Source organism: Chiroxiphia lanceolata, chromosome 4 (genome assembly GCF_009829145.1).
Source record: "Chiroxiphia lanceolata isolate bChiLan1 chromosome 4, bChiLan1.pri, whole genome shotgun sequence".
Classification (NCBI taxonomy): domain Eukaryota; kingdom Metazoa; phylum Chordata; class Aves; order Passeriformes; family Pipridae; genus Chiroxiphia; species Chiroxiphia lanceolata.
Window position 1 is genome coordinate 13,068,809 of NC_045640.1, and position 18,839 is coordinate 13,087,647.

General features: G+C 41.0%; 1 protein-coding gene across 5 annotated transcripts in view; it reads left to right on the forward strand.

Annotated features, from left to right (window-relative positions):
- The first annotated feature begins 8,078 nt into the window (after positions 1 to 8,078).
- JAKMIP1 (janus kinase and microtubule interacting protein 1) overlaps positions 8,079 to 18,839 on the forward strand; it is a 156,920-nt gene continuing 146,159 nt past the window's right edge. For 2 of the 5 annotated variants that reach the window (XM_032685014.1, XM_032685012.1), the window contains exon 1: positions 8,079 to 8,181. The gene's annotated coding sequence lies outside the window, so the exon portion shown is untranslated. Of the gene's footprint in view, positions 8,182 to 8,339; positions 8,360 to 8,886; positions 9,032 to 18,839 lie in introns of those variants that run through there. The other 3 variants (XM_032685013.1, XM_032685017.1, XM_032685015.1) reach the window with 3 other exon arrangements.

Consider the following 18,839-nt stretch of genomic DNA (forward strand, 5'->3'; position numbering starts at 1 on the left):
TGGTGTGTCTCCAGGCCTCCTGATTGGAGGCCAGAGTAGACCAGTTATGGTGGTCAATACGGCCAAGGCTGAGATGTTGCTTCAGGGAGTACTTGTATCTTCTCTTCGGGGCTCCTCTCTTGCGGCAGCTGGTGGCAAGTTCACCATAAAGCAAGATCTTAAGGAGGTGGTGATCTTTCATCCTTGAGACGTGCCCTGCCCAACGCAACTGTGTTCTCATCAACATGGCCTCAATACTTGTGATTGCTGCTCGTTCTAGTACAGATGTATGGTCACATAATCTGACCAGTGGATGTTTAGGATTGTACGGAGACAGTGTTGATGGAAGCGTTCTAGGAGACGCAGGTGGTGGCAGTAGATGACCCATGATTCAGATCCATATAAGAGAGTAGACAATACAAGGGCTTTGTAAACACTGATCTTTGTACTTTTCTTCAAGTGTTTATTATGCCAAACTCTTTTATAAAGCCTTCCGAAGGCACTATATGCCTTTGCTAACCTGTTGTCTATCTCTCCGTCAATCTTACCATCCGAGGAGATGAGGCTACCTAGGTAATTAAACTGCTGGACTGATTTGAGCTCTGATTCACCAGTGGTGATATGGGGATGATGGAAGACTTCCTGAGTTGCAGGTTGATAGAGAACTTCTGTCTTCTTCAAGCTGACTTCCAGCCCAAAGAGCTCAGCAGCGTCTGCAAAGCAGGATGTTAAACACTGCAGAGCTGCTTCTGTGTGAGTGACAAGGGCGGCATCATCAGCATAAAGCAGCTCCCAGACAAGATGATTTAAGGTCTTAGTGTGGGCCTTCAGTCGCCTTAGGTTGAATAGGCTTCCATCAGTACGGTATCGAATGTAGATACCGTCCTGATCATCGAGGTCTGTTGTGGCCCTTTGGAGCTTCATGCTGAAAAAGATTGTGAATAGAGTTGGTGCAAGAACACAACCTTGTTTCACACCATTGGATATTAGAAAGGGCTCAGAAAGTGCATTGCCATATCTGACTTGGCCGTGCTGATTCTCATGGAGTGAGATGATCATTTTAAGGAACTTGAGGGGACAACCTAAATGTTCCAAAATCTGCCATAGACCTTTTCTGCTCACAGTATCAAAAGCCTTGGTGAGGTCAACAAAGGTTACATAGAGACCTTTGTTCTGTTCCCTGCATTTCTCTTGCAGTTGTCTGAGAACAAATGCCATGTCTGTAGTGCTCCTTTTGGCTCTGAAACCACATTGGCTCTCAGGTAGAATTCCTTCTGCTATAGTGGGTATTAGTCTGTTCAAGAATATTCTTGCCAGGATTTTGCCAGCAATGGAGAGCAGAGTAATACCATGGTAATTTAAACAATCTGATTTAATTCCTTTCTTCTTATTCAAAGTGATGATGACTACATCACGAAGATCTGATGGTAGTTCGCCTAGTTCCCAACAGGGCACCACAAACTCGTGAAATTTAGCATTGAGTGCATGGTCCCCATGTTTCCAGACTTTGGGTGGAATTCCATCAACCCCAGCTGCCTTGCCAATTTTCACCTGCCGTATGGCCTTAAGGGTTTCTCCTAAAGTGGGGGCAATATCCAATTCATTCTTCACTAGTTGTTGTGAGATGGACTGAATAGATGGAATAGAAATACAAGAAAAGTACATCTATTTCTAAATACATAAAAAAATAACTACATATTACGTACTTATCTATTTTGGTGGGATCTGTGCACTAAATATGTGTAACTACTAATAGAATTCTTGGGGAACTACATATTAACTACCAACATAATTGTTGGAGAACTGCCTAATTACTACTTCTATACTTGTCGGGGCAAACGTGCTAGCTACATCTTAGCTACATCTAAATGAACTACTGTTAATATAGGGACTGTCTGTCATGCCACAGGTTGAAGCTATGTCAGGGCCTCAGTGAAGGTTGTCAGGCCCTAAGTAAAGGTTGTCAGGCCCTAAGTGAAGGTTGTCAGGCCCTAGGTGAAGGTTGTCAGGGCCTCGGTGAAGGTTGTCAGGGCCTCAGTGAAGGTTTTCAGGGTGTTTCTTCTCCAGGCAGCAGCTCATGTGCTCCAAGGGTTCCAGCAGCCGCTGCAGGAAGTCCCTCCTGGTCCACCCTGACAGGCCCTCCTCTCAAGACCATGCTCTTCTTCCTCTTCCTTGTTTGCATCGCCCTTGTCACCTTCTTCTTCATTTCCTTCACATATGCCCAGATTTCCTTCACCTCTTTGTATCTCTTCCGTGCCCACCTCGGCTCAGCCACTGCCAGTGGGCAAACAGAGCCCTGACAGCTGCCAAGTGCAGCCCCAGTGGCAGGGAATGGGCCCCCGTGTGCAGCAATAAAGAACGACTTTGCTTCAGAAGGGGCCTCCTGTGACAATGACCCGCGCGGTTTTTCCTTTCTGAGCAATTTTGACGCAGATTGTGGCCGACTTCCCCTGGGCGACACCTCCATGCGAGGAGACCCACTGCCCTCATTCTGGTTGGGTCCCCCTTGCAGAACGCCCCCCGCCCCCCATTCTGTCAGGGCCCCTGGGGAGATGGGAGAGTCCCAGAGGAGATGTGTCAGCTGTGTGGCCGTGCCCCCTGTCCCTTCAGTCTCTGTGTTCCGGCAGGTGCACATAAACTGTATGTAACTATTCATTCTGAATTCATTGTTTCCCTTTCCAACAATGGCCTTTGGCAGATACTGAGAGAAGTGTCCAGAAAAGAGGCCAACATGGTTGTTCTTTCAGGAATCCTACCCCAACCTTTAGCCACACACAAGCTCCAAACCAGTTATCCATGCCTTTGTATGGAGCAATCCTGCAAGTGTGTAGCAGAGCCCAGGTGGCCAGTGAGGTGGCACCAGATCCCTGGGGAGCGTAGAGAATGTCTAATGTAATGTAACTGTATGTAATCTTCAGTCTGATTAAATTCTGATATTAATTGAAAGCTCAGTAAAGTATATTTTTATTTCTTTTTTCCTTTGCACATAAAGTTTCTGTAACAGGAATGATACGACTCAGAGTTGACATACTTAGATAATATTATCAATATATACAATATACAATATTGTAAGAGGTTGTCTTTGGAAAGTTAAGGTGATAATTAAACAACTCATCCTTAAATAGAAAGAATCATGAAGACAAGAAAAGTTTCACCACAATTTCATGGTTTTAACAACCTTGTTTAGCAGCTTTGTTCCAACAAAGCTCTGAATAGCTCAGTGCAGCATATACTAAAGCAAGTGTGAGTGAGCCACAGGCACACATCCTCAGAGAATTCCTTCTAAGAAGTATAATGGCTGTTATTTTTACCCTTTTAATCCCTAGCCTCTCCTTATTACAGCTAATCATCTCAACATGTGCATTAAAGAGGGCTATGCAGGTAGCATGAGAAATCAATTGCCATCCAAAGCCCTGGTGCTTACTTCTATAGCAGCATCTTTGACCAAACATGGGTTAATATATTGCGAATCTTCAGTTTTCCCCTTCGTTTCAGCATGAGTCAAATTGTTTATTCCCTTATTCCACAGCATAGTCATTAAATTCATCTATTTATATTGTCATTTTTAATTTGATATGTGACTGCACAGCAAGGCAGCTTTTAACCAAGTCAGCTGTACATAAAGCCTATAACAAATCCTAATTTCAGGGTGTATATTCCCAGAAGACTCTTCACCCTCTATTAAGGAATAAGTGACTTCTCTAAAATAGGTGCAAGAAAACATGAAAAGTGCATACATATCTGCTCAGACACATGCTCACACACAAAAGAAAGGAATATTGTACAGTCTACCCAATGCAATACAGAAATGTAATTTAGGATTTTTAAAACTACATATTTCAACTCTTAATTGCAGTCTGATTCCTTTGCTGCTATTGATATCCCTGCATGGTAATTATTCCCTATTAGAAGCATATGTTTGTAACACATGCTATTTCTGGATATTCTACCAACACGCACCTAAGGCAGAACTCATCGATAGGGTGAGAGAGGGGGGGAGAACATCTCTGAGGACATACACTACAACTTGTCTTATTGTTATTTCTACCATCTGGATAAGTTTTGATTGTGACAAAATATGTGTTGTAGAAAGAATCTGTAGGATGCACACAGGGCTGTCAGCAGGTGTAGGCAGGTTTTGCCCTTGGCCAAACTGAACAGTATTCCCCACCAGTTACAGTCCCACCTTATGAGCTGTGGACACCAGCACCAGTTCCCCTTTTGGTTCAGCAGATGCACATTGTGAGTTTTGAAATTCAGAAGTGTGGTAGGTGATTTTTTTTGTGTGCGTTGATGCCACTGTCAATTTTGTACCTGACTGCACAGCAAGACAGATTCTCCTGTGGTATGTAAGAGGCACCTCTGCTCCAGGGCCAAGGTAGCCTTGCCAGAGATTCAACCACGGCACAGAGAGGGAGCTCAGGCATTCCATATACAGGCACTTAGCAGCCGGCTCTCTGAATAAAACACATCTCAACTACAGAAATTTGTTTCAGCTCTTTCCAACAATCTTTAATCTGAATAAATAGTGTTTCCTTTAAAATTTATATGACTATGAAAACATTACTGTTCTAAATGAAAATCCACTGCAAGTTTCACAATGCTGCAATAACTTAGAAGAATAAGCCTCATTCCATTTCAATGACTGAATCTCCCAGGCTTTCTGAAAGAGATGTCTTGAATCCAACTTTTCCAGAAAAATTATTCCCGTAAAAGATCAAACCCAAATCCTTTAAAGTGCATAATTACAGCCAGTCCACTTAAAGTTGCCCCTAAAAGTAATTTTTCCTTGCTTGCCATGACCAGTGTTAACATTAATAATAACCAGTGCTGAGCAGTAAGAAGTTTTAAATATTGCCATATATTGTACATAATTGTACTGTTGTTATGCACTGTTATATAGCTGCCTGCAGATGGCTGCATTTCAATGAGAAGAAACCATAGTGTGCAAAAGAAAATAAATCTGTTCTTCCATGTGTATTTCTGATTTCTAAACAATAATATTAATAATAACAACAACAAAAATAATAAAGAATAATCAATGCACTGCTTTTACATTTACAGCAGCAGATAGTCTGGTCCCCTGTGTGTAAATCAGTTTCAAAAGTGCTCTAGGTTTTTTTTTTCATAATATAATGTAAAAGCTTAAAGCATTGCAATTATTCAGAGCTGAAGCTTTAAAAACTTTTCACACTTTGAATTTTAGCTGAGCAAGACCACCTCTCTTTACAAGAGATTTTTATTATGATTAAAAGGCAAATGTAGAGCAAGGATTTCAATATTCTTCTGCTATTCTGCAGGCTTAAATCTCTGTACAATGAGCATATCAATATTAAAAATGAATTAACTTTTCAATTATGGCCTGTCCTTGAAATTTTATTTTGCTTCCTACTTAATATAGTTACTGCAGTATGAGTACAATAAAGTCAAAGTGCCTCTGATTCTAAATTGCATAGTCATGAAGTTACCAAAAGGTTTTAAATGCATTTTTTAAGTGTTACTTCAAAGACTCAGTTTTATTCCTCCTAACTAAATGAAGAATTTGCACTGATTTTAGGGAATTCAAAACAGAGCTGAATATTTTCTTGTTGATATCTCACATAGCACTTTTCAGATTCAATATTTCAATCTTCTTTGCTGATCCCTAAAAGCAGAGTTAGAAAGCTGGTAACACACTAGCCAAACAACCAGTAATAATAAATCAGCCAACAGCTGGGCAAAATACTTCTCCTCCTTTACCGACATCTTCTGTATTTCACAACTGCGCACTCCATGTGTGTTGTTCAGAAGCTTCCTACATCAGCAGGGACACCACAGTTACCAGGATATATCAGGATTAATTTCTGGCTGACCCACAGAATTCCTGTGTGAACTTGGGCAGGACCCAGTAATTTTCTTCCAGTAATGTAAAACACTGCTGGAAATAAACAAGAAAACCAAAACCAGGCTGGATTATAAATCTTTTCTTTCACTTAATACTTGAGTCTCTTGGATATTCCATGTCCCCTAAGGGCATTTAGTTCTATCCACTGCATCTGTGCAGTGCAGACAGTGCAATGGGTCCCTCAGTTTCTAGACATTAGTGGATATCAAATCCCACACTCTCAAAAGGATGCTCTAGGGTTCTTGAAGTGATGGTTGCTCTCCAGCTGAAGGGAATAGTGGCTATAGAACCATGTCTGACAAGAAGCTAATAATTTTTGACTGTGCAGATAAGAGGATCAGCTAACCTGACTTTTAAATGATGCCAAATTTATGTTAACTCAAAAAAAAAAGCTCAAACACTTCTATTAATGAAAAATACTGAGAAACAAAGTACTAGCTAAGTTATGAAATTCACCTTCTTATTTATTTTCCAGTACTTTCAAGTAAAAATTATTTAATAAGAAAATAATTTTCGTGTAGCAACCCTATGAACCAGCTCCTTATAAGTGAATTCTATACAGAACATCCTACCTTTCTTCAGAACACAACACTGCATCCTTGCACAAGACATAACACTAATACAAATCCATGCATGTATTATTTAAGAGCTCCAATTTCCTCTCTCCCTGACCAGGCCAGAACTTAGACCCCAAATTCCTATTCCCAGTCCTATAAAGAACTGTTAGATAGCAGCTAAAGCATAACAAGCTGCTCATTATGGTTTCATTAATCCAGACTTGGAACACAGCCACCAATAAATGTGTTGGCATTTTTAAAGAGCATAAATTTCAAACATTTATACCTGAAATTGTGTTGGAAAATGGAACAAATTAACTATATGAAGTAATTAATACCAACTGGAATATTCAATTCTTATTGATTTTAAAATCAAAAGCAGCATTTTCTCTAGACAGGAGGAGCTTTTAGGGCTTTTCTGGCTACAAGAATTCCTTTAGTTTCTTTAGTTTCTGTTTGAAATGCCTCCCTTTGGAAAGACATTTGTTTAAATGTTGCTCTACACGGTCCAGCAATGCATGTTCCCTTTTAGTCTCAAAAGGTGTTTCTAACTGTTTAATTCCCTTTACTGTTAAAATGTCTGTTCCACTCAGATTTGGATTTAAAGCATTCAGTGTGGACATCAATAGTGTTAGTTTTATCTGCATGACTCAAGTGTTCCCTTTTAAAATTTCTATCCCTGTAAGGCTGCCCAGAGCTGTCTCTCTGATGAACCCCATAAACCCATTTCTTCTGGCATGTTTTGAGACTGATCCTTGGTTCTTGTGTTTGTGGTTCCTCTTTCAAATTTATTTTTCTGTAGCCATCTTGTCTTACTAAACTAAGTACAAACCTAACTCCCCAGCAACAATAACAACAAAACTAAAAACCAAATAGAATGGTAAACCTGGTTATTTTCTCCTTGATTCTGGGCCTATTTACTCAAATACTGCATAAGCTATCAACATAACACTGAGACAATTATCAAGACTGTTCCCACTCCCTGAGGTCTTGCTATTTGGTTAACAGAAATACACTTCTGCTGCATTCACTGGGTCAGTCACTGAATCTGGATCAACTGAAATATGGTCATGAACAGCGTTTTAGTAAAGGTGCTTTCACAGTCGATGTATGTCGGTGCAGAGGAGTCAGTCTAGTTTAAAGCCCACAGCAAAGTCTGGGCCCGGGAGCCTCAAGCTGCTATTCTGTTCCATCCTGACAAAACAACGAGGTTTTAGATGGCATTAGGGTTTACAGGCGTCTGGCACGGATAGTGAGTGCGAACGAGTTAACCTGGCAATTCCGTGTCTGATTCTTCTGTGCGACGGTTGGGCGCAATACAAAAAATTAAACGGGTACATCCTCCTCATCGCTCCATGCCGGACGTGCCCCGCCACCTGCGGAAGTGAGGAGGCGAGTGAGGGGACACCTGAGGTAGCCCCGCGCACACCGCCTGGTTTGCGGGGCAAGGTTCCCGGAGCAGGAGCCCCCGGGGAAGCCGCCGGTGCCGCGTTCCCGAGCATCCCGGGCGGCCGGCGCTCCCCGGCGCGGCGGCGGCGGCGGCGGGGCGGGGCTGCGGGAGGGCCCGGTCGCCACCGCCCCGAGGGCGGGCCGCCGGTGACAGCTGGGGAGGGACCCGGCGCCGGCAGCGAGGTGCGGCTGCCGGGCGGTGCTTCGCCGCCGCTCCGCTGCTCCGTCCGCATCGCCACAGCGGGTCCCTCCCGGGGAAGGAGCGGGCGAGGGCTTGACCGGGCCCTGTCGCCCTCGTCGGCCGCGGCGTGGGTGAGTGGCGGCGGCGGGAGGCACGAGTGGGGGATGCGGAGGCGACGCGGGGAAGGGCTGGGGGGGATGAAGGAAGGACGGACGGACGGACGGATGGACGGATGGACGGATGGATAGATGGATGGATAGATAGATGGATGGAGGATGCTGTCGCGCTCGGAGACTTTGGTCGTGCGAGGTGCCTGAGGGGAAAAAAAGTGCATCCTGGGGCGGGGCGAGCCCGTGTCTCTCTCCGCTCGCCCGTCCGTGCAGGTGACTCGACGGGCGAGGAAGCCCTGGGAATGACGGCCGGTCCTTGGCGGGGCTGGGCGCTGCCTGTGCCCAGGCGAGGCGAGGCGGCTCCTGCCCCGCCGGCCCCCGCCCTCCCGCAGCTCCCCCGCAGCCATCAGCGGGCCGGGGCGCGGCCGCGGAGGAGCTGCCTGTGCTCCCCCATCCCCGCCGGGCCCCGCGGACGGTCCCGCAGCTGCCGGTACCTGCGGCAGGTCGGGATGGCTGTGCGGAGCATCCCGGCCCCGCCGCGGCTCTGCCGCCCGCCCCCGTCCCGGGCTGTACCGGCGGTGCCGGGGGGTCCCCCGGGCAGGCTCCGGAGCGTTACACATGCTCCTGCAAGCCGAGCCCTGCGGGCAGGGGTCTTCTAGGAGCAGACCCGAGGCCTGCCCTGGAGAACTGGCAGGATGAGGCCTTTATTTTTTTTTTTTTTTGCAGGGTGCTGGCTGGCTGATATTTATATAATATCTCTGCTTAAATGTGACCTCGTCCCTAATTGGAGGCTTCCTTTCCGTTTTCTATGGCAACACTAGGGAACAGATCACTCTGGGGAGGCTGGGTGAGAGGAGTATCTGCAGACACTGTAATTTTTCTCACTTGGTTCCCCATCAAGACTGGTTTGTTCTAGTGAATGGGTGAGATTTTGAGAAAAGTTCTTTCCCTCAGCCCTTAAAGCAGTTGCTAGGCCTGCAAATCAGTGAAGATTTGCAGGAACACTAAATTAGAGAGGATGAAGTGGACACGGGTTTAACTAACAAGCAAGAATTATTTTTGTTAGGTATTTACAGATTATCAGTCCTTATTTACTGGTCTGACTGATGACTTCCATGCACCACACTGCCTAATCAAACAATCCCAAGAAATTATGCTAATTTTAACTGATGGTATTTATTTATTTTAAAATGGGTACGATTATTAGAAGGAAGTCTAGAAAATTTTGTAGAGTGGAAGAAAATGAGTCCCACTTCATTCCAAGATTTGTTTTGCTCCATGAGATGCTTGCCCTCTGCTTAGGACCCATCATGTGTATGCAGTGATGTCTCTTCTTACATGGTTGGTCTCACTGACAGTAAGCTTGATGTGCATATGTATTTATGCAGAAATTGGATTCTGTAATGCTTATTAGGGTCTACTGTGTTTCATCTCTGTGAGATGCCAGCTTCTGTTTCAGGTTTTCTATGGCAAGGGGGGGAATATGCTTTGTGTTGGTTTTCCAAAGCCTGATGAAAATAAATGTTTTGTGATTACAAGACACTAATTTGTGATGCATTTAGGCAGGAAGATTTTTATAAAGACTTTTAAATTCTGCTTATTATCTTTTGAGATGCCGTTTTTGTTCTGCACTGAAAATACACATGCCTTACTGCTAATAATACTAAAATGAGTTATTATGATACAGTAGCTGTGATACTCTGTACAGCTTAGAACATTTGTTTTCAATTTCTGCTCTGTTTGTATTTCTTGGTGCATTGGGATGACTTTGTTTCTTGCTCCTACGGTAGTGTGGGGTCTTTTGAGGTTTGGGATTTTGTTTCTGGATGGGTGCAGGTGGTTAAGTTGTCAATACAAAGTGAATAGATACTTTGAAGGTTTAAGTGGAAGGGCCAAGAATCCTGGATCTTCTAGAAGAGGTGATTCTTCTTATGGGTGGAGAGGCCACTGTTTGGAGAGGTGCTCTGCAAGTTCAAGGAGGCCAGCCCTAGAACTCCTTCAATGAGACACTGGGGCCTAAGTCTGCTACAGGCTGAGATAAAAGTACTGTAAGAGGCCATTGGTGTAGAGATTTCCCTAACATATTTAAGCTCTCCTGCATTCATATAAAAGTTTTTTATTTCCATTTGCTTTTTGGAAATGCTCTGGGCAATGCTTGCTCTCCACTTAAATGTACGTTCCTTTAGTGTCTTAGATTGTTGTTATGGGAATGCAAGAATTGGAAATATCCTCAAAAGAGGCCATGTGTTGAACCCGAGATATAAATGAGGCTTGACTTGGGAAGAGATGCACTCTGGTAAAATGTTAATCTCAGTACACAGTGATGGAATAGAGGTTCCTTGGGATTTTTCTCTTACACATCCATCTCATTCAAGCTCACTTTTTGTTTTCCACAGTTAGTACATTTGTGTCCCCAGCACCATCTTTGTTACAGTTTATCCCTGTCAATTGCTGCTTTTAAATATTATTTGTTAGTATGTAAATGTTTATAGTTATCTTCATGTATATTTTTTTTTCTTGTGGAATATTTCAGTTAAATTATGATAGAAAATAGATGCAGGAGTAGCAAGTATATGAAGGAAAGAATTGGGCCTGGGCCATATTTCTGGACAGTGTAAGGCCAGATGGCACTGGCATAAATACATGTAAGGGAACAGAAAATACTGAAGAATGTGAGGTTGGATTGCCCCTTTGCATAGAAGCAAAGTTTGTTGTATGCTGCCTCCATCTAAGAGGAGATGTGGACAGTTACCACTGATTACTGCATCTCTATTTATCTAGTAATTTATTAATTTTGAACCAAAGTTTCTTTACCATCAAGCAAAGAAAACGTCAAACCCTTCCTCATGTCCTTGTCTGAAATTCTGATACTTTTTTTCCTCTCAACTTTCATTAACTCTGTTCTACTTCATTTTGAAGGGACAATATTCAATCTTAATTGCAGCTTTGTGTACTGTTATGCACAAACGCATTCCATCTCTTTTGTTTTTCATTAAAAAAATTCCCTATTTAAAACAGTTGCTGTTTTATGGTACTTATTGCAATGTTACTCAGCATTAGAAAGGAAAATTGGTTTCATGGCTATTGTTTCATAGTTTATTCACAGGTCACAATAAAATGTCATGAGTTCATGATCTAAAAAAGTGGGAGTTTTCCATCTTGAGAAGTCTTCCTCCTGTATACAAATTTTGTAACTTACTTCTGTTTAAGTTTTGCTAAGATTTTTTAAAATATGAAACATCAGCCCTAACTTCAGTAATAGGGAAAATGTCTACAGTAGTTCAATAAAAATGGTATAGATTTATTGTCAATGGGACCAAATGGAAACACAGTAGTAGTTTAATTTTTTATTCAGTCTTTCTCAGTGATACTTCCATCCTTTGTACACTATTATAAATCATAGAACTTTTTTTTTAGCACAGGGAATGCTTTTGTAGGTGTTTCTTAGAGATTGATAAAACTTGGTTGGTTACTTCCTTACTTGCCATATTTCATCTCTTTGTTCATCTAATAAGAACGGGAGCTGAAGAGAAACTTCTACTGTGTGCTGTGTGACGTCTTCCTCTTTTTCTTTCAACAAAACACCAGCCTCATAGATGTGGAATTTAATTCCACAGCTACCTTTGGATTTGATGCATTCTTTCTTTACCATATAGAGTCTGAAACACATGCATAAATGCAAAGGAAGAGCCAAATGTATTTGGGAAGCTCGCACCTGCAGCTGTTAAGGGGTGGTTATGGTGCTTGATATAGTGAGAAATACAATGTGAATTTTGTTGTTTTATTTTTGTTGTTTTGTTAGGCACAGAAACTTGTAGCCACTGTGTATTGTTTTCACAATGGGAAAGTATATGTCAATGAAGACAAAGATATAGAGCGGTAATTTCTAATTTATCTCTCTGCATTTTCTTGGTTTTAAGAGAGAGGTGCCTAATACACATTGTATAAAAACATACTGTCTTATTAACATGGTGAATAACTTGATAAACTGAAACCAGTTTCTAGAGGCGAAAGTCTGAAAGTGAAGCAAAAATCACTTAAATGGTGAAATGTTTAGAAATAGTGAATGGACTTTTTTATACTGGTTATATCATCCTCAAAAAAGCACAGTCAGCATTGTTTTGCTTTGCTTTTGCTTTACTTTGTTTTTAGTGAAAGATGCCTGAAAGGCCCTTTGTTTTGTTCTGATAAGAGAATTTTGATGTAAACATTAGTTAATTTGTTTCCTGCAGATGTTTTTAAAAACCTATATATTTAGTCTGCGAGCTGGCATTCTGTAATCAGTGTAAAATTAAGAGAGGTACTATTTACGTTACCAGCCCAATACGTATTTGTTCATGTGTTGCTTACTTGTTCCCTACTAAATGCTGAATGTAACCACAACTTTAGAGGATCAAGGTGTCTCTCATAACTCTTTGAGGTTTCTGCTCTTTTTTCTTCTCACTTTTAGTACATCTTAACAACATGTTGCCCTCTTTTTAGCACCCTACCTTGACAGGAAGGAAAATCAGAAAGCATGTTTTTCATATTTCTTACTGCCATTTCAACTTAACTTTTGTCTTCTTGGATAACTGACAGTTGCCCTCCATTTCAGTTGTCCTTGACGAGACATTAGTATTGAATGCTTTTAGTTGCTCTTATGAGAGCTGGTACCTTTCCATTCAGTACGGAAGTGTCGGTAGAGCCACCCGACCGTATTTCGCAGTTTCACTTTTGATTTGGCACTGACGCTCAGCATGTGCTGCAGATGAAATGCATGGCTTCCTGGGTGGAACCTCAATGAACGGTGTCCCTTTGGCTGAAGTCAACGTGGTTGCCAGCCTTCATTATGGGCACTGTCTGCATATCTGATTGCTTTGACCTTGCTGTGCAGGTGAGGAAGTGATTTTTTTATTTTCCCCCGTGAGTATAATGGTCTCAAGTTTAATCCTAACATTATCCATTTATTTTAAGGTGAAGTGGGCCAAGTGGTATGTTGGTGTAATTGAAACTGAGATGCTATTATTGTGGTTATTACTATTTATATGGTGAGAAAAAGAGTGAGCCACTGCGGAGCAATCTTCCATGGGTTCTTTCAAAATTACCTTAATTCTCTTCTTCAACAATCAGAGCAAGGAGTATCTTATCTATCTAAAATAGACCATTTTAATAAGACTTTTCAAAACGTCATTGATTATGAGCCTGAGATTTTATCTTCTTTTTCTGTTTTCTATCTACATCAGTATCCAGCTATTTATTTACTGCACTGTAATGCTTCTGTTTATGCAAAAAAGTGTCCAATATTTTGCATTTCTTCTCACTAGCTTGCAATTGAACTGCCACCCAAAGGTATAAGCCTTATGCTCTTGTGAACTACTGAGTCTCTGAACAAGCTTGTTCAGAGCCACGTTTGTACTTGTGGCAATGGAATGCACGTGTATCCTGAGTCTAATCAGGACACGTTTCTAGGGTGGAGGTTTTACTTTGTGAGACAGTGGTTCTCATTCTGTCTGAGTCCCTAAGCCATAAATACTTCTATAATTTTGAAGTAACTCCTTCATGTAGTTCTTTCTGCACTATCTGGCTGTAAACACTCTGTTGTCCCTACCAGGATGGAGGCAGTGTGTTGTGTTCCTTATCTAAATTGCTTAGAAAGCAAAGATGAAACCCTAAGAACCTTTTTTCCCTATCGAGGTGTAAAGCACCACTTTCACAATGTTTTCACAATGTTTTGACCTTATGTTGATCTACTTGAGTCACATCTTGGCATTTCCTGTAGAACAGATCGTGTCTCAATCATTCATTGCTAAGCTTGTTAGGTATAGACTGTATTATAATTATACTCTGCTAATTTAGTGTAGCAGACCTTCGTTTCTTAAAAAAGAATGTGGTAATTTTTCCTCTTATATAATTTTCTGGACTCCCTATTTTTTAAGCCAAAAAGAAAGATCTGCAAGCACATTTTATGCCACTTTCTTATATTGACGTTCTTCGAGATTCACTTATTTTAAGAAAGAGCAAGGTGATGCTCTATCTGCACTATGGTAAAAGAAAATAATTCGGCAGACCAGTGGGGATGATGGACTTAATTCTCACAAAGGCAGACTTCAGCTTCTCCGTGCAGCATAATCCTTCTCAAGATAATCATCCTATTAGTTTTTCCATGAGGCTTTGGCCACTACCACGTAGAACGGGGAGGGAGGATGAGATGCTGTGCCCTAACACTTAGTGTCTGTTCTGGTAATTCTGAGTATTTTAGTAAAGTGGCAAACTCTTACTAAAAACTTTAATTACATTTGCCTGGCTTCCTACGGAAATGAGACAAATGCTTCTGCTGTCTCTCAGTCTCCTATGACTAATTTTTGCATTTGATGGCCAATTTCAAACTGCATTTGTAAGAAGGGTTGAAGTCTCAAAGATAAATCTGCTGCTCCAGAACTCAAGATGTATATACTTGACTGGGAAGGTTAGAAGAGCATTTTTGTATTTTTAATCAAGTTTCACTGATAAATGGCATGAATTTGAATTTTTTGCTATGAGTTACCTTGAAAAATGAGTATTTTTGGACCATTTTTTTTTGTTCCTGACATCTCATTATGTCCCCTTATTAATGTTTTCTACTTTGATTTGGTGGTGGGGTTTTTTTGTTTGCTTTATTGGTTTGATTGTTGGTGTGTCTTTGTTTATTTTTAATGGATTGCCATCATATGTTAAAATTTCTTAGGACTTTTTAGATTCTACATTCTGCCAGCTGGGAGGTCAGTGTTATTACTGCCTCTTTCAGTAAAACCCCAAAGCTTCCCTGCATTCAGCTAATTGTACCAACCCTGCCTTTGTGTTAGTAATATATACTCTGTGTATATATTATTTTTTGCAGATTTTTTTTGACCACTATGTAAGGAAGCCCGAAATATTTTGAGTTTTCTTTTCTACTTTTTTCTCCATCTTTTCACTGTAGCCTTTCCTAGATGACTTGTAGTCTAGAAAGTAGATGCCTATTTCTGCATCACAGAGGGGAACCATGATCACAGCCACGCTTAGATATATCTGAGCTAGATTTAGTCTATCTATTTAACAAGCTATTAGGAATCTAGGTATTGAGTAACAAAGCTGTGGCTTTTAAGAATAAAAACTAAATGCGGAGAATTTTGTGTCCATTCACAACTGTGCAGTCAGAAAACACTCCAAGGATTACCATACAGTTAAATGTGTGTGCAGACTGTGGATCTGACGCACCGGGTGAAATAGAAGATTCCTGCATGCTGGCACTATAACATAATTGCATAATGATGACAGACTATGCTTTGCAAGGGGATGTATTGGAGATGTGTCTGATTTAAACAGCGTTTAAGCTCTAATCAGAGTACTTAGTGTACTTAATGTATATATTGTCCAGGAATTGACAGAGGCTAATCCTTGAAGCAGCACAAAAGCAACACAGGATTTTAATTATTTGCTGTTTTCTCACACAAAGCAGAGGAATATCTAAAACCTTTAGAGGGATGTGTTCTCATATCACTTGAGGTAATAAACACTGTGCATTTCTTACAGATTTAGATCTGTAAATCTAAAATCCTGTTGGATATCAGTGAAGCAGAACCTTAAATATCATGATCGTCAAGAATGATAATTCTCATTTGCAGAAAAAATGCCCAAAGTTTACTGCACATTTGCTCTCTCATATCCAGTTTTTCTAGATTTTGTGCATCTGATGCAAAAATGCATTGCTGTTTCAGCTGCCACAATCAGCTGTAACTGGCATGTGGAGTAAGGGAGCTGGAAAAAATCCATGGTCCTGCACTGGAATGCAGTAATTGCCAGCTCCTCACTGGGAGGTGGGACCAAATGTGTGAATCTGTCACAGCATGAAGATCTGTGGAATAACTCTCCAATTCTAGTTATTTCAGATACTCTGAAATAATTTTTATTGGTTTACCATATATTGGGAGAGGGAAGAATTAAAATGGATGTAGTATTCTGAATTGTCTGTAAGAGAATAACTATTATGGTTGGTTTTCATGTGAAAATAAGTCTGAAGAAGCTGTTTGGAAAGTAGGTAAGTCAAGAATTCTGAGAAAGATGCAGAAGGAGATGAGCGAGTTAAAAAGAGTGTGCTGCAGAGAAAATAAGAAAGAGTGGGCGTCTATGTAGGCAGCTTTGTTGATGTCAAAATGCTACATGTTCTTATTTTGTTGTGCTTTTTCATGATGGAGGAGTGGATGTTCTGCACATGTCATTCTGTTTTCTGATTTTTTTTTTAATGTGGAAGGAATCATTAAGTATGAGATACATTCTTTAGCAATGAAACTGCACAATGTGAAACTCTGATTTTAGTGGGGTTTGAATTAAACAAATTATTTTTTCTTTTTCCTGTTTTATGTTGCCTGAGATACACCCCACCCCATAGGCGATAAAACTGTTTTCATGGCTTCTCTCTTGCAAAGGCTTTAGCTTTTTTAAGCAGAAAAGTAAGAACCCTCTTGGTAATGACTGGTTTGATTCTAATCTCAGTTACAGTCTGTATAACATGTATCCATCATCCATACATCCATCAACTTTATTGCATGTGTTCTGAATTTACACTGGATGTAAATAACAACTGGTCAAGGCAGAGGGGTTCACGGTAGTAGTTGCACTCATTGTGACCGTGACCTCTGTGCATGGGAAGGGTTGCTACAGTTTTGGTGCTTTAATTACATATATATCACTCTTTAATCTGCAGTAACGTTTAAACATTGGATTTTTTCCCCAGCTTTTAGCATGGCCCATGCTGCAAGTGTTTCTGACTGATAAAACCTGCCCTGAAAAATGGGACTGTAAGTTGGTACTTGTATATATTTTAAGGATTTTAGTAGATAAATGTGATTTTGGGGCCACAGACCAAAATTTTAGTAATTGATGAAGTGCTCAGACCTTTTTCTATAGTATTCTATATATATGTTACTATAAAACTAACACAGTACTTTTATGAATTAAAATATGAATAAATTCAATCAAGTTGTCATGTAGTTCTGAGACTCATTAAACCTACCTGTGAATATCTGTGTCACAAAGCTTTATATCATCCATACTGTGTTGTTAGGACTTCGTTGGTTGTGCTTAGTTTGGCTGTCAGTTCAAGACCTAAGCCCTTCACATTTGAACTGCCCTAGAACTTCTCCCTTAGCATTTTTCAGTAAGCTTCAGTGTTTCTGGGGAGCATTAGTCTTCATTCACTGATATGTTTGGCTTTAACTACGTGTGCTCTCTGAGTCTTTTCTATTTGGTGGCAGATGTCAGGCCTGGATGAAGTTTTCCAGAGGGTGGACTGACCATGTAGAAGGCACTAGAGATGCACAAGCAATTCTCTGTTTGTTTCTGAACCTTGGAGTTGTCGACTGGTGTGATTTTGCCAGTATTGATAATTGTGGTAGATTCTTGATAGACTGACCCTTTGGGTGCAGGACAGGTGGTATAGACTTATTACATCCCAGTCCCAAGCAGATTTTGGATGACAAGGAACAATTGTGCCTTTGAAGCAGGGGAATTCTTAGAGTGTGTGCATGCAATATTTCCCTCTCAGATGTTGTGCATTGGGTGCTGAGGTCTTATCTGTTTTTGGCAAATAGGATTTAACTTTCTCTAAGTAACAGATTGTCTTTCTTAATGTTTTGAGAACCTTCTTGTTAATTTTTGCTCTAGCTTGTGAAACTGTGCTTAGCTTCAAGGTCTTTGGTGAAACACTGCATGCCACATGCATTTAGTGGGCTGAAGACATTGTATACAAACACCATTGGAACGTGATCATGGACATTACTGTCCTCATTTTAACTTACTATGTAAATGCCACGTATGCTGCTCCAGAGGAAAAAAACACCTCACTTTTTATCTTTGTAAAAGCCACTGTTATGGAGATGATAAACATTTAATCTTAAAGTAAATTTGAGGAGGTGAGACTCAGCCTGATTGTGTCCTGAATCTGGTGAAGCAAACTGCAGGCCTGTTCTCCATATGAGCTTTAGCAAGATCTCAACTTAGAGACCTGTGATACACTGGAGTTACCTTGTCTTGTGACTCTTCCCAGGTAACACATAAAATTGATTGACTGATCAATCAAAAGATCAAGAGCAGAGAGGTGGCTTGTGACATGTGCTGAAATTCCTGAACAAGGCTTCTGTGACTATTAATAATTCCAGCTCTATGAAAACTGTCCAGTCATTCCAGATTTGTTTCCTCTCTTTTTAAGGTAATGTTTTCAGTATGCTCAACTGAGATGTTATAGCTCATTGACAGCAAAACTGGTTTCCCTTTGCAACCTGGTCGTGCACACCCACTCACAATCCTCTGGCTGCAGATCACCTGGTTTGTTCCTGCTTTCCTCTCCTTGCCCACTTCTGTCCCTTTGAATTACAGCCAGTACACAAGACCACATGCTCTCTAGCTTGACATCTCTTTACAGAGACTTCATCCAGTCCATTAAGGACTATTTATTTCTTCAGATATTTTTAAAGCCTTTCCCAGCACCATCTTCTCTGCTGTATTGAAGCTTATAGATCACATTGGAGCAGCAGGTTTTGTGATGCACTGGTTAGCCAATATTCTGCAATGTATTATCTAGAGTTGTTTGACTTAGGTGAGGAGGATGTCAGAGAAATGGTGCCAGCCGTGTGGCTGAAGACTTAAAGGCTGTTTAAATACACATAAACAAATAAATAGCTGAG